Here is a 19798-nt window from a genome sequence, read left to right as displayed (position 1 = left end):
AAACATCAATACCCTCTGCTACAAGACACTGACACAGAGCAGAAACACCGATGCCCTCTGCGACAAGACACTGACACAGAGCAGAAAGACCAATGCCCTTTGCTACAAGACACTGACACAGAGTAGAAACACCAATGCCCTCTGCTACAAGACACTGACACAGAGTAGAAACACCAATGCCCTCTGCTACAAGACACAGACACAGAGCAGAAACACCGATGCCCTCTGCTACAAGACACTGACACAGAGCAGAAGCACAAATGCACTCTGCTACAAGACACTGACACAGAGCAGAAAGACCAATGCCCTTTGCTACAAGACACTGACACAGAGTAGAAACACCAATGCCCTCTGCTACAAGACACTGACACAGAGCAGAAACACCAATGCCCTCTGCTACAAGACACTGACACAGAGTAGAAACACCAATGCCCTCTGCTACAAGACACTGACACAGGGCAGAAACACGAATGCCCTCTGCTACAAGACACTGACACAGTAGAAACACCAATGCCCTCTGCTGCAAGACACTGACACAGAGCAGAAACCCCAATGCCCTCTGCTACAAGACACTGACACAGAGCAGAAAGATCAATGCCCTCTGCTAGAAGTCACTGACACAGCGCAGAAACATCAATGCCCTCTGCTACAAGACACTGACACAGAGCAGAAACACCAATGCCCTCTGCTACAAGACACTGACACAGGGCAGAAGCAGCAATGCCCTCTGCTACAAGACATTGACACAGAGCAGAAAGATCAATGCCCTCTGCTACGAGTCACTGACACAGAGCAGAAACACCAATGCCCTCTGCTACAAGACACTGACACTGGCCAGAAATACAACTACCCTCTGATTCTATAGACTGACACAGGCCAGGAACACCACTGCCCTCTGCTAAAAGATACTACCACAGGATGGAAACACCATTCTGCTCTGCTAAAAGACACTAAAACAGCCCAGAAGCACCCCAACCTCTGCTACAAGACACTGAAATAGGCCAGAAACACCCCAACCTCTGCTAGAACACACTGCCACAGGACAGAAACACAACTACCCTCTGCTACACGGCACGGCCAGTGGCCTGAAACACTACTACACTCTGCTACAAACACTGACACAGGGCAGAATGACCAATGCCCTTTGCTACAAGACACTGACACAGGGCAGAAACAGCAATGCCCTCTGCTACAAGACACTGACACAGAGCAGAAAGATCAATGTCCTCTGCTACAAGACACTGACAGAGAGCAGAAACATCAATGCCCTCTGCTACAACACACTGACACAGAGCAGAAACACCAATGCCCTCTGCTGCAAGACACTGACACAGAGCAGAAACATCAATGCCCTCTGCTACAAGACACTGACACAGAGCAGAAACACCAATGCCCTCTGCTACAAGACACTGACACAGAGCAGAAACACCAATGCCCTCTGCTACAAGACACTGACACAGGGCAGAAACACCAATGCCCTCTGCTACAAGACACTGACACAGGGCAGAAACACCAATGCCCTCTGCTACAAGACACTGACACAGGGCAGAAACACCAATGCCCTCTGCTACAAGACACTGACACAGAGCAGAATGACCAATGCCCTCTGCTACAAGACACTGACACAGAGTAGAAACACCAATGCCCTCTGCTACAAGACACTGACATAGAGCAGAAACATCAATGCCCTTTGCTACAAGACACTGACACAGAGCAGAAACACCGATGCCCTCTGCTACAAGACACTGACACAGAGCAGAAACACCAATGCACTCTGCTACAAGACACTGACACAGAGCAGAAAGACCAATGCACTCTGCTACAAGACACTGACACACAGCAGAAAGACCAATGCCCTTTGCTACAAGACACTGACACAGAGTAGAAACACCAATGCCCTCTGCTATAAGACACTGACACAGAGCAGAAACACCAATGCCCTCTGCTACAAGACACTGACACAGAGTAGAAACACCAATGCCCTCTGCTGCAAGACACTGACACAGGGCAGAAACACGAATGCCCTCTGCTACAAGACACTGACACAGTCGAAACACCAATGCCCTCTGCTGCAAGACACTGACACAGAGCAGAAACCCCAATGCCCTCTGCTACAAGACACTGACACAGAGCAGAAACAGGAATGCCCTCTGCTGCAAGACACTGATACAGAGTAGAAACATCAATGCCCTCTGCTACAAGACACTGACACAGAGCAAAAAGATCAATGCCCTCTGCTACGAGTCACTGACACAGAGCAGAAACACCAATGCCCTCTGCTACAAGACACTGACACAGAGCAGAGACATCAATGCGCTCTGCTACATGACACTGACAGAGGGCAGAAACAGGAATGCCCTCTGCTACAAGACACTGACACAGAGCAGAAACACCAATGCCCTCTGCTACAAGACACTGACACAGAGCAGAAAGATCAATGCCCTCTGCTACAAGTCACTGACACAGCGCAGAAACATCAATGCCCTCTGCTACAAGACACTGACACAGAGCAGAAACACCAATGCCCTCTGCTAGAAGACACTGACACAGAGCAAAAAGATCAATGCCCTCTGCTACAAGACACTGACACAGGGCAGAAACAGGAATGCCCTCTGCTGCAAGACACTGACACAGGGCAGAAACAGGAATGCCCTCTGCTACGAGTCACTGACACAGAGCAGAAACACCAATGCCCTCTGCTACAAGACACTGACACTGGCCAGAAATACAACTACCCTCTGATTCTATAGACTGACACAGGCCAGGAACACCACTGCCCTCTGCTAAAAGATAATACCACCGGATGGAAACACCATTCTGCTCTGCTAAAAGACACTAAAACAGCCCAGAAACACCCCAACCTCTGCTGCAAGACACTGAAATAGGCCAGAAACACCCCAATCTCTGCTAGAACACACTGCCACAGGACAGAAACACAACTACCCTCTGCTACACGGCACGGCCAGTGGCCTGAAACACTACTACACTCTGCTACAAACACTGACACAGGGCAGAATGACCAATGCCCTTTGCTACAAGACACTGACACAGGGCAGAAACAGCAATGCCCTCTGCTACAAGACACTGACACAGAGCAGAAAGATCAATGTCCTCTGCTACAAGACACTGACACATTGCAGAAACATCAATGCCCTCTGCTACAAGACACTGACACAGAGCAGAAAGATCAATGCCCTCTGCTACAACACACTGACACAGTGCAGAAACACCAATGCCCTCTGCTGCAAGACACTGACACAGAGCAGAAACATCAATACCCTCTGCTACAAGACACTGACACAGAGCAGAAACACCGATGCCCTCTGCTACAAGACACTGACACAGAGCAGAAAGACCAATGCCCTTTGCTACAAGACACTGACACAGAGTAGAAACACCAATGCCCTCTGCTACAAGACACTGACACAGAGTAGAAACACCAATGCCCTCTGCTACAAGACACTGACACAGAGCAGAAACACCGATGCCCTCTGCTACAAGACACTGACACAGAGCAGAAGCACAAATGCACTCTGCTACAAGACACTGACACAGAGCAGAAAGACCAATGCCCTTTGCTACAAGACACTGACACAGAGTAGAAACACCAATGCCCTCTGCTACAAGACACTGACACAGAGCAGAAACACCAATGCCCTCTGCTACAAGACACTGACACAGAGTAGAAACACCAATGCCCTCTGCTACAAGACACTGACACAGGGCAGAAACACGAATGCCCTCTGCTACAAGACACTGACACAGTAGAAACACCAATGCCCTCTGCTGCAAGACACTGACACAGAGCAGAAACCCCAATGCCCTCTGCTACAAGACACTGACACAGAGCAGAAACAGGAATGCCCTCTGCTGCAAGACACTGATACAGAGTAGAAACATCAATGCCCTCTGCTACAAGACACTGACACAGAGCAAAAAGATCAATGCCCTCTGCTACGAGTCACTGACACAGAGCAGAAACACCAATGCCCTCTGCTACAAGACACTGACACAGAGCAGAAACATCAATGCCCTCTGCTACATGACACTGACACAGGGCAGAAACAGGAATGCCCTCTGCTACAAGACACTGACACAGAGCAGAAACACCAATGCCTTCTGCGACAAGACACTGACACAGAGTAGAAACACCAATGCCCTCTGCTACAAGACACTGACACAGCGCAGAAACATCAATGCCCTCTGCTACAAGACACTGACACAGAGCAGAAACACCAATGCCCTCTGCGACAAGACACTGACACAGAGCAGAAAGATCAATGCCCTCTGCTACAAGACACTGACACAGGGCAGAAAGATCAATGCCCTCTGCTACAAGACACTGACACAGGGCAGAAAGATCAATGCCCTCTGCTACGAGTCACTGACACAGAGCAGAAACACCAATGCCCTTTGCTACAAGACACTGACACAGGGCAGAAATACAACTACCCTCTGATTCTATAGACTGACACAGGCCAGGAACACCACTGCCCTCTGCTAAAAGATACCACCACAGGATGGAAACACCATTCTGCTCTGCTAAAAGACACTAACACAGCCCAGAAACACCCCAACCTCTGCTACAAGACACTGAAATAGGCCAGAAACACCCCAATCTCTGCTAGAACACACTGCCACAGGACAGAAACACAACTACCCTCTGCTACACGGCACGGCCAGTGGCCTGAAACACTACTACACTCTGCTACAAACACTGACACAGGGCAGAATGACCAATGCCCTTTGCTACAAGACACTGACACAGGGCAGAAACAGCAATGCCCTCTGCTACAAGACACTGACACAGAGCAGAAAGATCAATGTCCTCTGCGACAAGACACTGACACAGAGCAGAAACATCAATGTCCTCTGCTACAAGACACTGACACAGAGCAGAAAGATCAATGCCCTCTGCTACAAGACACTGACACAGAGCAGAAACATCAATGCCCTCTGCTACAACACACTGACACAGAGCAGAAAGATCAATGTCCTCTGCTGCAAGACACTGACACAGAGCAGAAACATCAATGCCCTCTGCTACAACACACTGACTCAGAGCAGAAACACCAATGCCCTCTGCTGCAAGACACTGACACAGAGCAGAAACATCAATACCCTCTGCTACAAGACACTGACACAGAGCAGAAACACCAATGCCCTCTGCTACAAGACACTGACACAGCACAGAAACACCAATGCCCTTTGCTACAAGACACTGACACAGAGCAGAAACATCAATGCCCTCTGCTACAAGACACTGACACAGAGCAGAAACATCAATGCCCTCTGCTACAAGACACTGACACAGAGCAGAAACACCAATGCCCTTTGCTACAAGACACTGACACAGGGCAGAAACACCAATGCCCTCTGCTACAAGACACTGACACAGAGCAGAAACATCAATGCCCTCTGCTACAAGACACTGACACAGAGCAGAAACACCGATGCCCTCTGCTACAAGACACTGACACAGAGCAGAAAGACCAATGCACTCTGCTACAAGACACTGACACAGAGCAGAAAGACCAATGCCCTTTGCTACAAGACACTGACACAGAGTAGAAACACCAATGCCCTCTGCTACAAGACACTGACACAGAGCAGAAACACCAATGCCCTCTGCTACAAGACACTGACACAGAGTAGAAACACCAATGCCCTCTGCTACAAGACACTGACACAGGGCAGAAACACGAATGCCCTCTGCTACAAGACACTGACACAGTAGAAACACCAATGCCCTCTGCTGCAAGACACTGACACAGGGCAGAAACACGAATGCCCTCTGCTACAAGACACTGACACAGTCGAAACACCAATGCCCTCTGCTGCAAGACACTGACACAGAGCAGAAACCCCAATGCCCTCTGCTACAAGACACTGACACAGAGCAGAAACAGGAATGCCCTCTGCTGCAAGACACTGATACAGAGTAGAAACATCAATGCCCTCTGCTACAAGACACTGACACAGAGCAAAAAGATCAATGCCCTCTGCTACGAGTCACTGACACAGAGCAGAAACACCAATGCCCTCTGCTACAAGACACTGACACAGAGCAGAGACATCAATGCGCTCTGCTACATGACACTGACAGAGGGCAGAAACAGGAATGCCCTCTGCTACAAGACACTGACACAGAGCAGAAACACCAATGCCCTCTGCTACAAGACACTGACACAGAGCAGAAAGATCAATGCCCTCTGCTACAAGTCACTGACACAGCGCAGAAACATCAATGCCCTCTGCTACAAGACACTGACACAGAGCAGAAACACCAATGCCCTCTGCTACAAGACACTGACACAGAGCAAAAAGATCAATGCCCTCTGCTACAAGACACTGACACAGGGCAGAAACAGGAATGCCCTCTGCTGCAAGACACTGACACAGAGCAGAAAGATCAATGCCCTCTGCTACGAGTCACTGACACAGAGCAGAAACACCAATGCCCTCTGCTACAAGACACTGACACTGGCCAGAAATACAACTACCCTCTGATTCTATAGACTGACACAGGCCAGGAACACCACTGCCCTCTGCTAAAAGATAATACCACCGGATGGAAACACCATTCTGCTCTGCTAAAAGACACTAAAACAGCCCAGAAACACCCCAACCTCTGCTGCAAGACACTGAAATAGGCCAGAAACACCCCAATCTCTGCTAGAACACACTGCCACAGGACAGAAACACAACTACCCTCTGCTACACGGCACGGCCAGTGGCCTGAAACACTACTACACTCTGCTACAAACACTGACACAGGGCAGAATGACCAATGCCCTTTGCTACAAGACACTGACACAGGGCAGAAACAGCAATGCCCTCTGCTACAAGACACTGACACAGAGCAGAAAGATCAATGTCCTCTGCTACAAGACACTGACACATTGCAGAAACATCAATGCCCTCTGCTACAAGACACTGACACAGAGCAGAAAGATCAATGCCCTCTGCTACAACACACTGACACAGTGCAGAAACACCAATGCCCTCTGCTGCAAGACACTGACACAGAGCAGAAACATCAATACCCTCTGCTACAAGACACTGACACAGAGCAGAAACACCGATGCCCTCTGCTACAAGACACTGACACAGAGCAGAAAGACCAATGCCCTTTGCTACAAGACACTGACACAGAGTAGAAACACCAATGCCCTCTGCTACAAGACACTGACACAGAGTAGAAACACCAATGCCCTCTGCTACAAGACACTGACACAGAGCAGAAACACCGATGCCCTCTGCTACAAGACACTGACACAGAGCAGAAGCACAAATGCACTCTGCTACAAGACACTGACACAGAGCAGAAAGACCAATGCCCTTTGCTACAAGACACTGACACAGAGTAGAAACACCAATGCCCTCTGCTACAAGACACTGACACAGAGCAGAAACACCAATGCCCTCTGCTACAAGACACTGACACAGAGCAGAAGCACAAATGCACTCTGCTACAAGACACTGACACAGAGCAGAAACACCAATGCCCTCTGCTACAAGACACTGACACAGAGCAGAAGCACAAATGCACTCTGCTACAAGACACTGACACAGAGCAGAAAGACCAATGCCCTTTGCTACAAGACACTGACACAGAGTAGAAACACCAATGCCCTCTGCTACAAGACACTGACACAGGGCAGAAACACGAATGCCCTCTGCTACAAGACACTGACACAGTAGAAACACCAATGCCCTCTGCTGCAAGACACTGACACAGAGCAGAAACCCCAATGCCCTCTGCTACAAGACACTGACACAGAGCAGAAACAGGAATGCCCTCTGCTGCAAGACACTGATACAGAGTAGAAACATCAATGCCCTCTGCTACAAGACACTGACACAGAGCAAAAAGATCAATGCCCTCTGCTACGAGTCACTGACACAGAGCAGAAACACCAATGCCCTCTGCTACAAGACACTGACACAGAGCAGAAACATCAATGCCCTCTGCTACATGACACTGACACAGGGCAGAAACAGGAATGCCCTCTGCTACAAGACACTGACACAGAGCAGAAACACCAATGCCTTCTGCGACAAGACACTGACACAGAGTAGAAACACCAATGCCCTCTGCTACAAGACACTGACACAGAGCAGAAAGATCAATGCCCTCTGCTACAAGTCACTGACACAGCGCAGAAACATCAATGCCCTCTGCTACAAGACACTGACACAGAGCAGAAACACCAATGCCCTCTGCGACAAGACACTGACACAGAGCAGAAAGATCAATGCCCTCTGCTACAAGACACTGACACAGGGCAGAAACAGGAATGCCCTCTGCTACAAGACACTGACACAGGGCAGAAAGATCAATGCCCTCTGCTACGAGTCACTGACACAGAGCAGAAACACCAATGCCCTTTGCTACAAGACACTGACACAGGGCAGAAATACAACTACCCTCTGATTCTATAGACTGACACAGGCCAGGAACACCACTGCCCTCTGCTAAAAGATACCACCACAGGATGGAAACACCATTCTGCTCTGCTAAAAGACACTAACACAGCCCAGAAACACCCCAACCTCTGCTACAAGACACTGAAATAGGCCAGAAACACCCCAATCTCTGCTAGAACACACTGCCACAGGACAGAAACACAACTACCCTCTGCTACACGGCACGGCCAGTGGCCTGAAACACTACTACACTCTGCTACAAACACTGACACAGGGCAGAATGACCAATGCCCTTTGCTACAAGACACTGACACAGGGCAGAAACAGCAATGCCCTCTGCTACAAGACACTGACACAGAGCAGAAAGATCAATGTCCTCTGCGACAAGACACTGACACAGAGCAGAAACATCAATGTCCTCTGCTACAAGACACTGACACAGAGCAGAAAGATCAATGTCCTCTGCGACAAGACACTGACACAGAGCAGAAAGATCAATGCCCTCTGCTACAAGACACTGACACAGAGCAGAAACATCAATGCCCTCTGCTACAACACACTGACACAGAGCAGAAAGATCAATGTCCTCTGCTGCAAGACACTGACACAGAGCAGAAACATCAATGCCCTCTGCTACAACACACTGACTCAGAGCAGAAACACCAATGCCCTCTGCTGCAAGACACTGACACAGAGCAGAAACATCAATACCCTCTGCTACAAGACACTGACACAGAGCAGAAACACCAATGCCCTCTGCTACAAGACACTGACACAGCACAGAAACACCAATGCCCTTTGCTACAAGACACTGACACAGAGCAGAAACATCAATGCCCTCTGCTACAAGACACTGACACAGAGCAGAAACATCAATGCCCTCTGCTACAAGACACTGACACAGAGCAGAAACACCAATGCCCTTTGCTACAAGACACTGACACAGGGCAGAAACACCAATGCCCTCTGCTACAAGACACTGACACAGAGCAGAAACATCAATGCCCTCTGCTACAAGACACTGACACAGAGCAGAAACACCGATGCCCTCTGCTACAAGACACTGACACAGAGCAGAAACACCAATGCACTCTGCTACAAGACACTGACACAGAGCAGAAAGACCAATGCACTCTGCTACAAGACACTGACACAGAGCACAAAGACCAATGCCCTTTGCTACAAGACACTGACACAGAGTAGAAACACCAATGCCCTCTGCTACAAGACACTGACACAGAGCAGAAACACCAATGCCCTCTGCTACAAGACACTGACACAGAGCAGAAACACCAATGCTCTCTGCTACAAGACACTGACACAGGGCAGAAACACGAATGCCCTCTGCTACAAGACACTGACACAGTCGAAACACCAATGCCCTCTGCTGCAAGACACTGACACAGAGCAGAAACCCCAATGCCCTCTGCTACAAGACACTGACACAGAGCAGAAACAGGAATGCCCTCTGCTGCAAGACACTGATACAGAGTAGAAACATCAATGCCCTCTGCTACAAGACACTGACACAGAGCAAAAAGATCAATGCCCTCTGCTACGAGTCACTGACACAGAGCAGAAACACCAATGCCCTCTGCTACAAGACACTGACACAGAGCAGAGACATCAATGCGCTCTGCTACATGACACTGACAGAGGGCAGAAACAGGAATGCCCTCTGCTACAAGACACTGACACAGAGCAGAAACACCAATGCCCTCTGCTACAAGACACTGACACAGAGCAGAAAGATCAATGCCCTCTGCTACAAGTCACTGACACAGCGCAGAAACATCAATGCCCTCTGCTACAAGACACTGACACAGAGCAGAAACACCAATGCCCTCTGCTAGAAGACACTGACACAGAGCAAAAAGATCAATGCCCTCTGCTACAAGACACTGACACAGGGCAGAAACAGGAATGCCCTCTGCTGCAAGACACTGACACAGAGCAGAAAGATCAATGCCCTCTGCTACGAGTCACTGACACAGAGCAGAAACACCAATGCCCTCTGCTACAAGACACTGACACTGGCCAGAAATACAACTACCCTCTGATTCTATAGACTGACACAGGCCAGGAACACCACTGCCCTCTGCTAAAAGATAATACCACCGGATGGAAACACCATTCTGCTCTGCTAAAAGACACTAAAACAGCCCAGAAACACCCCAACCTCTGCTACAAGACACTGAAATAGGCCAGAAACACCCCAATCTCTGCTAGAACACACTGCCACAGGACAGAAACACAACTACCCTCTGCTACACGGCACGGCCAGTGGCCTGAAACACTACTACACTCTGCTACAAACACTGACACAGGGCAGAATGACCAATGCCCTTTGCTACAAGACACTGACACAGGGCAGAAACAGCAATGCCCTCTGCTACAAGACACTGACACAGAGCAGAAAGATCAATGTCCTCTGCTACAAGACACTGACACATTGCAGAAACATCAATGCCCTCTGCTACAAGACACTGACACAGAGCAGAAACACCAATGCCCTCTGCTACAACACACTGACACAGTGCAGAAACACCAATGCCCTCTGCTGCAAGACACTGACACAGAGCAGAAACATCAATACCCTCTGCTACAAGACACTGACACAGAGCAGAAACACCGATGCCCTCTGCTACAAGACACTGACACAGAGCAGAAAGACCAATGCCCTTTGCTACAAGACACTGACACAGAGTAGAAACACCAATGCCCTCTGCTACAAGACACTGACACAGAGTAGAAACACCAATGCCCTCTGCTACAAGACACTGACACAGAGCAGAAACACCGATGCCCTCTGCTACAAGACACTGACACAGAGCAGAAGCACAAATGCACTCTGCTACAAGACACTGACACAGAGCAGAAAGACCAATGCCCTTTGCTACAAGACACTGACACAGAGTAGAAACACCAATGCCCTCTGCTACAAGACACTGACACAGAGCAGAAACACCAATGCCCTCTGCTACAAGACACTGACACAGAGTAGAAACACCAATGCCCTCTGCTACAAGACACTGACACAGGGCAGAAACACGAATGCCCTCTGCTACAAGACACTGACACAGTAGAAACACCAATGCCCTCTGCTGCAAGACACTGACACAGAGCAGAAACCCCAATGCCCTCTGCTACAAGACACTGACACAGAGCAGAAACAGGAATGCCCTCTGCTGCAAGACACTGATACAGAGTAGAAACATCAATGCCCTCTGCTACAAGACACTGACACAGAGCAAAAAGATCAATGCCCTCTGCTACGAGTCACTGACACAGAGCAGAAACACCAATGCCCTCTGCTACAAGACACTGACACAGAGCAGAAACATCAATGCCCTCTGCTACATGACACTGACACAGGGCAGAAACAGGAATGCCCTCTGCTACAAGACACTGACACAGAGCAGAAACACCAATGCCTTCTGCTACAAGACACTGACACAGAGTAGAAACACCAATGCCCTCTGCTACAAGACACTGACACAGAGCAGAAAGATCAATGCCCTCTGCTACAAGTCACTGACACAGCGCAGAAACATCAATGCCCTCTGCTACAAGACACTGACTCAGAGCAGAAACACCAATGCCCTCTGCGACAAGACACTGACACAGAGCAGAAAGATCAATGCCCTCTGCTACAAGACACTGACACAGGGCAGAAACAGGAATGCCCTCTGCTACAAGACACTGACACAGGGCAGAAAGATCAATGCCCTCTGCTACGAGTCACTGACACAGAGCAGAAACACCAATGCCCTTTGCTACAAGACACTGACACAGGGCAGAAACACCAATGCCCTCTGCGACAAGACACTGACACAGAGCAGAAAGATCAATGTCCTCTGCTACAAGACACTGACACAGAGCAGAAACATCAATGCCCTCTGCTACAACACACTGACACAGAGCAGAAACACCAATGCCCTCTGCTGCAAGACACTGACACAGAGCAGAAACATCAATACCCTCTGCTACAAGACACTGACACAGAGCAGAAACACCAATGCCCTCTGCTACAAGACACTGACACAGCACAGAAACACCAATGCCCTCTGCTACAAGACACTGACACAGAGCAGAATGACCAATGCCCTCTGCTACAAGACACTGACACAGAGTAGAAACACCATTGCCCTCTGCTGCAAGACACTGACATAGAGCAGAAACATCAATGCCCTTTGCTACAAGACACTGACACAGAGCAGAAACACCAATGCCCTCTGCGACAAGACACTGACAGAGAGCAGAAACATCAATGCCCTTTGCTTCAAGACACTGACACAGAGCAGAAACACCGATGCCCTCTGCTACAAGACACTGACACAGAGTAGAAACACCAATGCCCTCTGCTACAAGACACTGACACAGAGCAGAAACAGGAATGCCCTCTGCTACAAGACACTGACACAGAGCGGAAAGATCAATGCCCTCTGCTAGAAGTCACTGACACAGCGCAGAAACACCAATGCCCTCTGCTGCAAGACACTGATACAGAGTAGAAACATCAATGCCCTCTGCTACAAGACACTGACACAGAGCAGAAAGATCAATGCCCTCTGCTACAAGTCACTGACACCACACAGAAACACCAATGCGCTCTGCTACAAGACACTGACACAGAGCAAAAAGATCAATGCCCTCTGCTACGAGTCACTGACACAGAGCAGAAAGATCAATGCCCTCAGCTACAAGACACTGACACAGAGCAGTAACACCAATGCCCTCTGCTACAAGACACTGACACAGGGCAGAAACATCTATGCCCTCTGCTACAAGACACTGACACAGGGCAGAAACACCAATGCCCTCTGCTACAAGACACTGACACAGAGCAGAAACATCAATGCCCTCTGCTACAAGACACTGACACTGGCCAGAAATACAACTACCCTCTGATTCGTTCGACTGACACAGGCCAGGAACACCACTGCCCTCTGCTAAACGATACTACCACAGGATGGTATGCACTGCTAAAAGGCACTAAAACAGCCCAGAAACACCCCAACCTCTGCTAAAAGACACTAAAACAGCCCAGAAACACCCCAACCTCTGCGACAAGACACTGACACTGGACTGAAGCACCACTGCCCCCTGCGAAAAGACACTGACACCGGATAGAAATATCATGGCCCTCTGCCGGAAGGCAACGAGACAGGCCAGAAACACCGCTACCCACTGCTAGAACACAGTGCCACAGGACAGAAACACAACTACCCACTGCTAGAACACACTGACACTGGACTGAAACACCACTGCCCCCTGCGAAAAGACACTGACACCGGATAGAAATATCATGGCCCTCTGCCGGAAGGCAACGAGACAGGCCAGAAACACCACTACCCACTGCTAGAACACAGTGCCACAGGACAGAAACACAACTACCCACTGCTAGAACACACTGCCACAGGACAGAAAGACAACTACCCTCTGCTAGAACACACTGCCACTGGCCAGAAACACAACTACCCACTGCTAGAACACACTGCCACAGGACAGAAAGACAACTACCCTCTGCTAGAACACACTGCCACAGGACAGAAACACAACTACCCTCTGCTGCACGGCACTGCCAGTGGCCTGAAACACTACTACACTCTGCTACAAGACATTGACACAGGACAGAAACACAACTAACTGTAAGTAGGTTTGCGTCGCTGGATTTTAGCTTAACTTGACCATTTTCACACTGTATCCTCTGCAATAACTAACAAGGTCAAGTAAGAGCAAAATACTGCGGATGCTGGAAATCTGAAATACAAACAAGAAACGCTGGAACCACTCAGCAGGTCTGGCATCATCCGTGGAAAGAGAAGCAGAATCAACGTTTCGGGTCAGTGACCCTACTTTGGAACTTCGGAAAGGTCAAGTAAGCCATCTTAATACTAACACATGAGCAAAGAAGTCATTTTTGTGTCTTGTATTAGCAACTGCATTAATCAAATTAATGTATTAAGTATTAACCCGTCAAGAAACAATGATTACAAAGCAATGGTCCTTGATTGAGTTGTAATTAATGAATTAAGAATCATGCTAGAAAGAATGGGCTGTAATTTAAAAGTATTAAGTTTAAGAACTAAGTCTTAAGCTTGTAAGAAATTCAGTATCAGTAGGACTTTGTACGTCACTGTGACACAAAGTCAGCAGAAAATGTATCATGAACCTGAAAACATTAACTTTGCTAAAAAAGAATCAATTTCTGTACAAATACATACTGTCCAAGGAGATAACAACCAGAATGAATAGAACTCTTCATAGGTTTTTATCTCAGTTATTGGCAAAATGTTTTATTGATTAAGCCCCAATTAGAGTAGGGTAGTAACTGACATCACAGGACCTGGACCAACCATCGGACAAATTACAAAGTGGTCTGATGGCTAAAAAGGGTATAAAAGTACAGCTATTGAACATGAGAAGAAGCAGGAAAAATCCAGAGGAAGAAAGAAGAGAATCTTTAGTCAACAGAACACAGCAAGAGAAAGAGTGTCCATGCCACAGTCACTTGGAGGGCTACCACTGAGGTTCTGAGGAACAGGCTATAACTATTGTCTTTGTTAAGTATTACTTCTTTGCACTGAATATAAATTACTTAATCTGCTACACTTATAACCAACATATACCTGTACCCATAGTGGTTTGTTGTAATCATGGACAAGTCACCCTGGTTGGATTAAATTAAAACCTGAAAGTAGCAGGAAAGCTATACTGTAGCATAGGAAAGCCCTGCCACCAGAGAGGACCGAGAAGCAATGGGCAGAACACCCATTGTGTGTTGCAACAGAGGCAGAAAAACAATGATCAAATATAACAATAAATTGATACTGCAAGAGGTTAGAGGCAAATGGGAACAGTCTGAGGGAGGGGAAGGCCAGGTGGAATCAGTCTTTTGCAGTCTTATCGCTGATCTTCCGGTTGGAGGGGGGGTGATGTCTTCACCTGGGACAGCTGAAGATGCCCAGGCACACACTTTACCCAATGTGATCAAACAAAAAAGCCTCTTCACCCAGGCAGCTCCCACTATTCCAGGCCAAGTGGTTGGGTTGCAGAGGGAGCTCCCTATTCAATGGTAACACAGGAGCCCCCTATTGAGACAGGCAGCCTGGTTTTTCTTCTTGCCTCTTCTTTCCCCCCTCCAACAATTGAATAAAAAAGACTTCAATGTTCAACCAAACTCACAAAAGAGCTTTCAGTTCTTTTGTCTTCCTGTTGCTTTCCTCTGTTGACAAAATAAGTGGAAAAATCTTTCTTTCAGTCTCTGTCTTTCCCTCCCTGCAGCAGTTGCACAATCCACAGTCAGCTGAACCTCATTGTTGCTGCTCAGTCCCAAAAAGGCAGCAGCCAACCCCATTTTCTTTTGGTGTTTGAAGGGGGGCTTTACTCTGTATCAATGTTCAGTAGTTTCACCGTACCGTTACTGAGACTAGCTTTCAGTTCTAAATTTTTATTAATGAAATTGAATTTATCAATCCTTTGAATTTAAATTTCACCAGGTGTCATAGTGGGATTTGAACAGGTATCTTCAGGGCAATAGCCTGGACCTCTGGATTACTAATCCAGTGACATTACCACCATGCCATAGGAACATAGGAGCAGGAGTAGGCCATTCAGCCCATCGAGCCTGCCACACCATTCAATACGATTATGGCTGATCATCCACTTCAATGCCTTTTCCCCACACTATCCCCATATCCCTTCATGTCATTGGGATTTAGAAATCTGACAATCTCTGCTTTAAATATAGTCAATGACTGAGCTACTACAGCCCTCTGGGGTAGAGAATTCCAAAGATTCACATCTCTTTGAGTAAAGAAATTTCTCATCTTAGTCCTAAGTGGCTTCCCCCTTATTTTGAAATTGTGTCCCCTGGTTCTAGACTTCCCAACTAGGGGAAACATCTTACCTGCATCTACCCTGTCTATCCAAGTATTTTGTAGGTTGCAATGAGATCACCTCTCATTCTTCAAAACTCTTGTTTTCCCAATGTCTTTTCATAGGACGGTCCCGCCATCCCAGGAACAAGTCTGGTGAACCTTCATTGCACTCCCTCTATGGCAATAATATCCTTCCTCAGGTAAGGGGACCAAAACTGCACACAGTACTCCAAGTGCGGTCTAATCAAGGTTCTATATAATTGAAGTAAGCCTTCTCTACTCCTGTACTCAAATGCTCTTGCGATAAAGGCTAACCATTAGCCTTCCTAATTGCTTGCTGCACCTGCATATCAGCTTTCAGTGACTTGTTGAAAAGGACACCTAGGTCCCTTTGTACATCTACACTTTCTAATCTCTTACCGTTTAAGAAATACTCTGCACATCTATTCCTCCTATCAAAGTGGATAACCTCACATTTTTCCACATTATATTCCATCTGCCCACTCACTAATTCTGTCCAAATCCCCTTGAAGCCGCTTTGCATCTTCCTCACAACACACCTAGTTTTGTGTCATCCACGAACTTGGAAATATTATATTTGGTCCCAACATCCAAAGCATTGATATATATTGTGGACAGCTGGGGCCCAAGCACTGATTCCTATGGTACCCCACTAGTCACAGCCTGCCAATGTGAGAATGACCCATATATTCCTACTCTTTGTTTTTTGCCTGTTAACCAATCCTTAATCCATGCCAGTATATTACCTCCTATCCCATGTCCATTAATTTTGCGAACCAACCTCCTGTGCAGGACTTTAAAATCCTTCTGAAAATCCAAGTATACTACGTCCCCTTTATCAATTCTGTGAGTAACATCCTCATAAAATTCCAACAGGTTCATCAAACATGATTTCCCACTCATAAATCCCTGTTGACTATGCCCAATCAGATCATTATTATCAAAGTGTCTATTTATCACATCCTTTAGAATAGATTCTTAACATTTTTCCCTGCTATTGATGTAAGGCTAACAGGTCTGTTGTTCCCTGTTTTCTCTCTCACTGCCTTCTTAAATAGCACGGTAGCATTTGTTACCTTCCAATCTGCAGGAACCGGTCCAGAATCTACAGAATTTTGGAAGATGATCACCAATGCATCCACTATCTCCATAGTCTCCCCACTGTCTCCCTTCAACTGAGAAGGACAAAAATCTACAACAATGTGGTTAAAACAAAGCTGAATTATTTGACATTTATCCAGAATATTAATCTCCACTCACGTTACAGGGATTATTCACATCAGCAGAAACAAACCCCAACTGTCGGAATAGAAACAGAGAAAAGTTTTGGCAGGGAGGAGGCCATTCAGCCCATCATGCCCACGCTGGCCATTGAGTTATTGAGCCGAAGCCTACTTTCCAGCTCTTGGTCTGTAGCCTCGTAGATTATGGCTCCTCAATTGCAGATCCAAGTACTTTTAAAATGTGCTGAGTGTGTGCTGAGCACCCTTTCAAGCAGTGAGTTCCAGACCCCAACCCCCACCCCCACCCCCACCCCAACCCTCTGAGTGAAAATATTTCTCAACTGTCTTCTAATCCTTCTGACAATTACTTTAAATCTATGCCCACTGGTTATTGGCGTCTCTATCCACTCTATCTCATAGAAACATAGGAAATAGGAGCAGGAGTAGGCCATTCGGCCTTTCGAGTCTGCTCCGCCATTCATTATGATCATGGGTGATCATCCAACTCAGTAACCTGTTCCCACTTTCCCCCCCCAATATCCTTTGATCCTTTTAGACCCCAGAGCTATATCTAACTCCTTCTTGAAAACATACAATGTTTTGGCCTCAACTGCTTTCTGTGGTAGTGAATTCCACAGGTTCACCACTCTCTGGGTGAAGAAATGTATCCTCATCTCAGTCCTGAAAGGTTTACCCTGTATCCTTAGACTGACCCCAGGTTCTGGACTCCCCCACCATCGGGAACATTCTTCCTGCATCTACCCTGTCAAGTCCTGTTAGAATGGTAGCTCCTCATAATTTTATACACCTCACCCTCCTCTGTTCCAAAGAAAACAACTCTAGTGTTATGACCAAGGTGGGAGAAATGCGCTGTTAATGCAGCCCCACTACTCCACAGGTCACAGCATATCAAAAACGTTTACCACCTACCAAAGAAAAGCTAAATTAGACATTCGATTTGTCCCCCAGAATAAAGCACACCAAACCAGGTTTCTTTAAACAACAACAAAATTAACTATTTATTAGAAAAGAAATAATAAGTCTTAACTACTAATGAAATAAATCTATATATATGAAAAGCTCCTTAGTTCTAATGCACACACACATACATTCAAAAAAAAAAGTTAACCCGGGAGAAGGATTTTTGGTTTACAGCTGTTTCTTAGGAATATAAAAGAAAAAAAATTAAATGATTGAGTCTATCACATTTTAGCAGGATGTTTTTGGTATGGTGAGGTGTCCGAGAGTCGAATAGTTGGATGCCACTCAAAGTCTCTCCAAGCGACGTTGATGAACAGTCTGTGATGGGTCGGCATTCAGGGCAATTTTTCTGCAGCAGGCGTCACACAGGTCTTTCAGCAAATGGTGTGGTAACAGGTCCTGCTTGGGTTTAAAAAGCAGCAGTCTAGCATTAGAAGCTCTCTTGAGATTTTAAGGTTTCATAAAACACAGGAGGCAACAGGAACCACTCTTGAGGCAGGGATTCTTCAAAGATTGGAGGCTGTAGGAATCTGCTATCTCTGACATACAGGAGTTTCTTCTCTAAAAAGCAGTCTTCCTCTACAGAGAGAAGTAATTCTTTTTTTCTCTCTCCAGGCAAATCATAGCCACGTATCAAAGGCAGGATTTCATTTCAAGAAATGCAAATCTTCCTTTACAGAGAGAGATTTACAGCACTGAAACAGGCCCTTCGGCCCACCGAGTCTGTGCCAACCATTAATCACCCATTTATACTAATCCTACACTAATCCCATATTCCGACCACATCCCCACCTGTTCCCTATATTCCCCTACCTATACTAGGGGCAATTTATAATGGCCAATTTACCTATCAATCTGCAAGTCTTTGGCATGTGGGAGGAAACCGGAGCACCCAGAGGAAACCCACGCAGACACAGGGAGAACTTGCAAACTCCACACAGGCAGTACCCAGAATTGAACCCGGGTCGCTGGAGCTGTGAGGCTGCGGTGCTAACCACTGCGCCACTGTGCCGCCCATCCTTGACTCCAGTCTCCAGGCAGGTCACAGCCATATTTTAACTGCCTGCTCCTTGTCCAACTCACTAACATTTCACTGACAAATGTTAAAATGTTTGCTCCACACCCACAAGCTTTCATCTGTTTAAGCTACAACAGAAAGGGCCAGTTTGCTCCTGGAGTCTGAGAGAAATCAGCTTTCAAAGTGATGCAAAGTTTCAGACAATGAGGGAGATCTGGGCTCCACCCCGCCCATTTGGTGCT

The sequence above is a fragment of the Heterodontus francisci genome, chromosome 9 (genome assembly GCF_036365525.1).
Source record: "Heterodontus francisci isolate sHetFra1 chromosome 9, sHetFra1.hap1, whole genome shotgun sequence".
Lineage (NCBI taxonomy): Eukaryota > Metazoa > Chordata > Chondrichthyes > Heterodontiformes > Heterodontidae > Heterodontus > Heterodontus francisci.
This window is presented reverse-complemented; position numbering follows the sequence as displayed.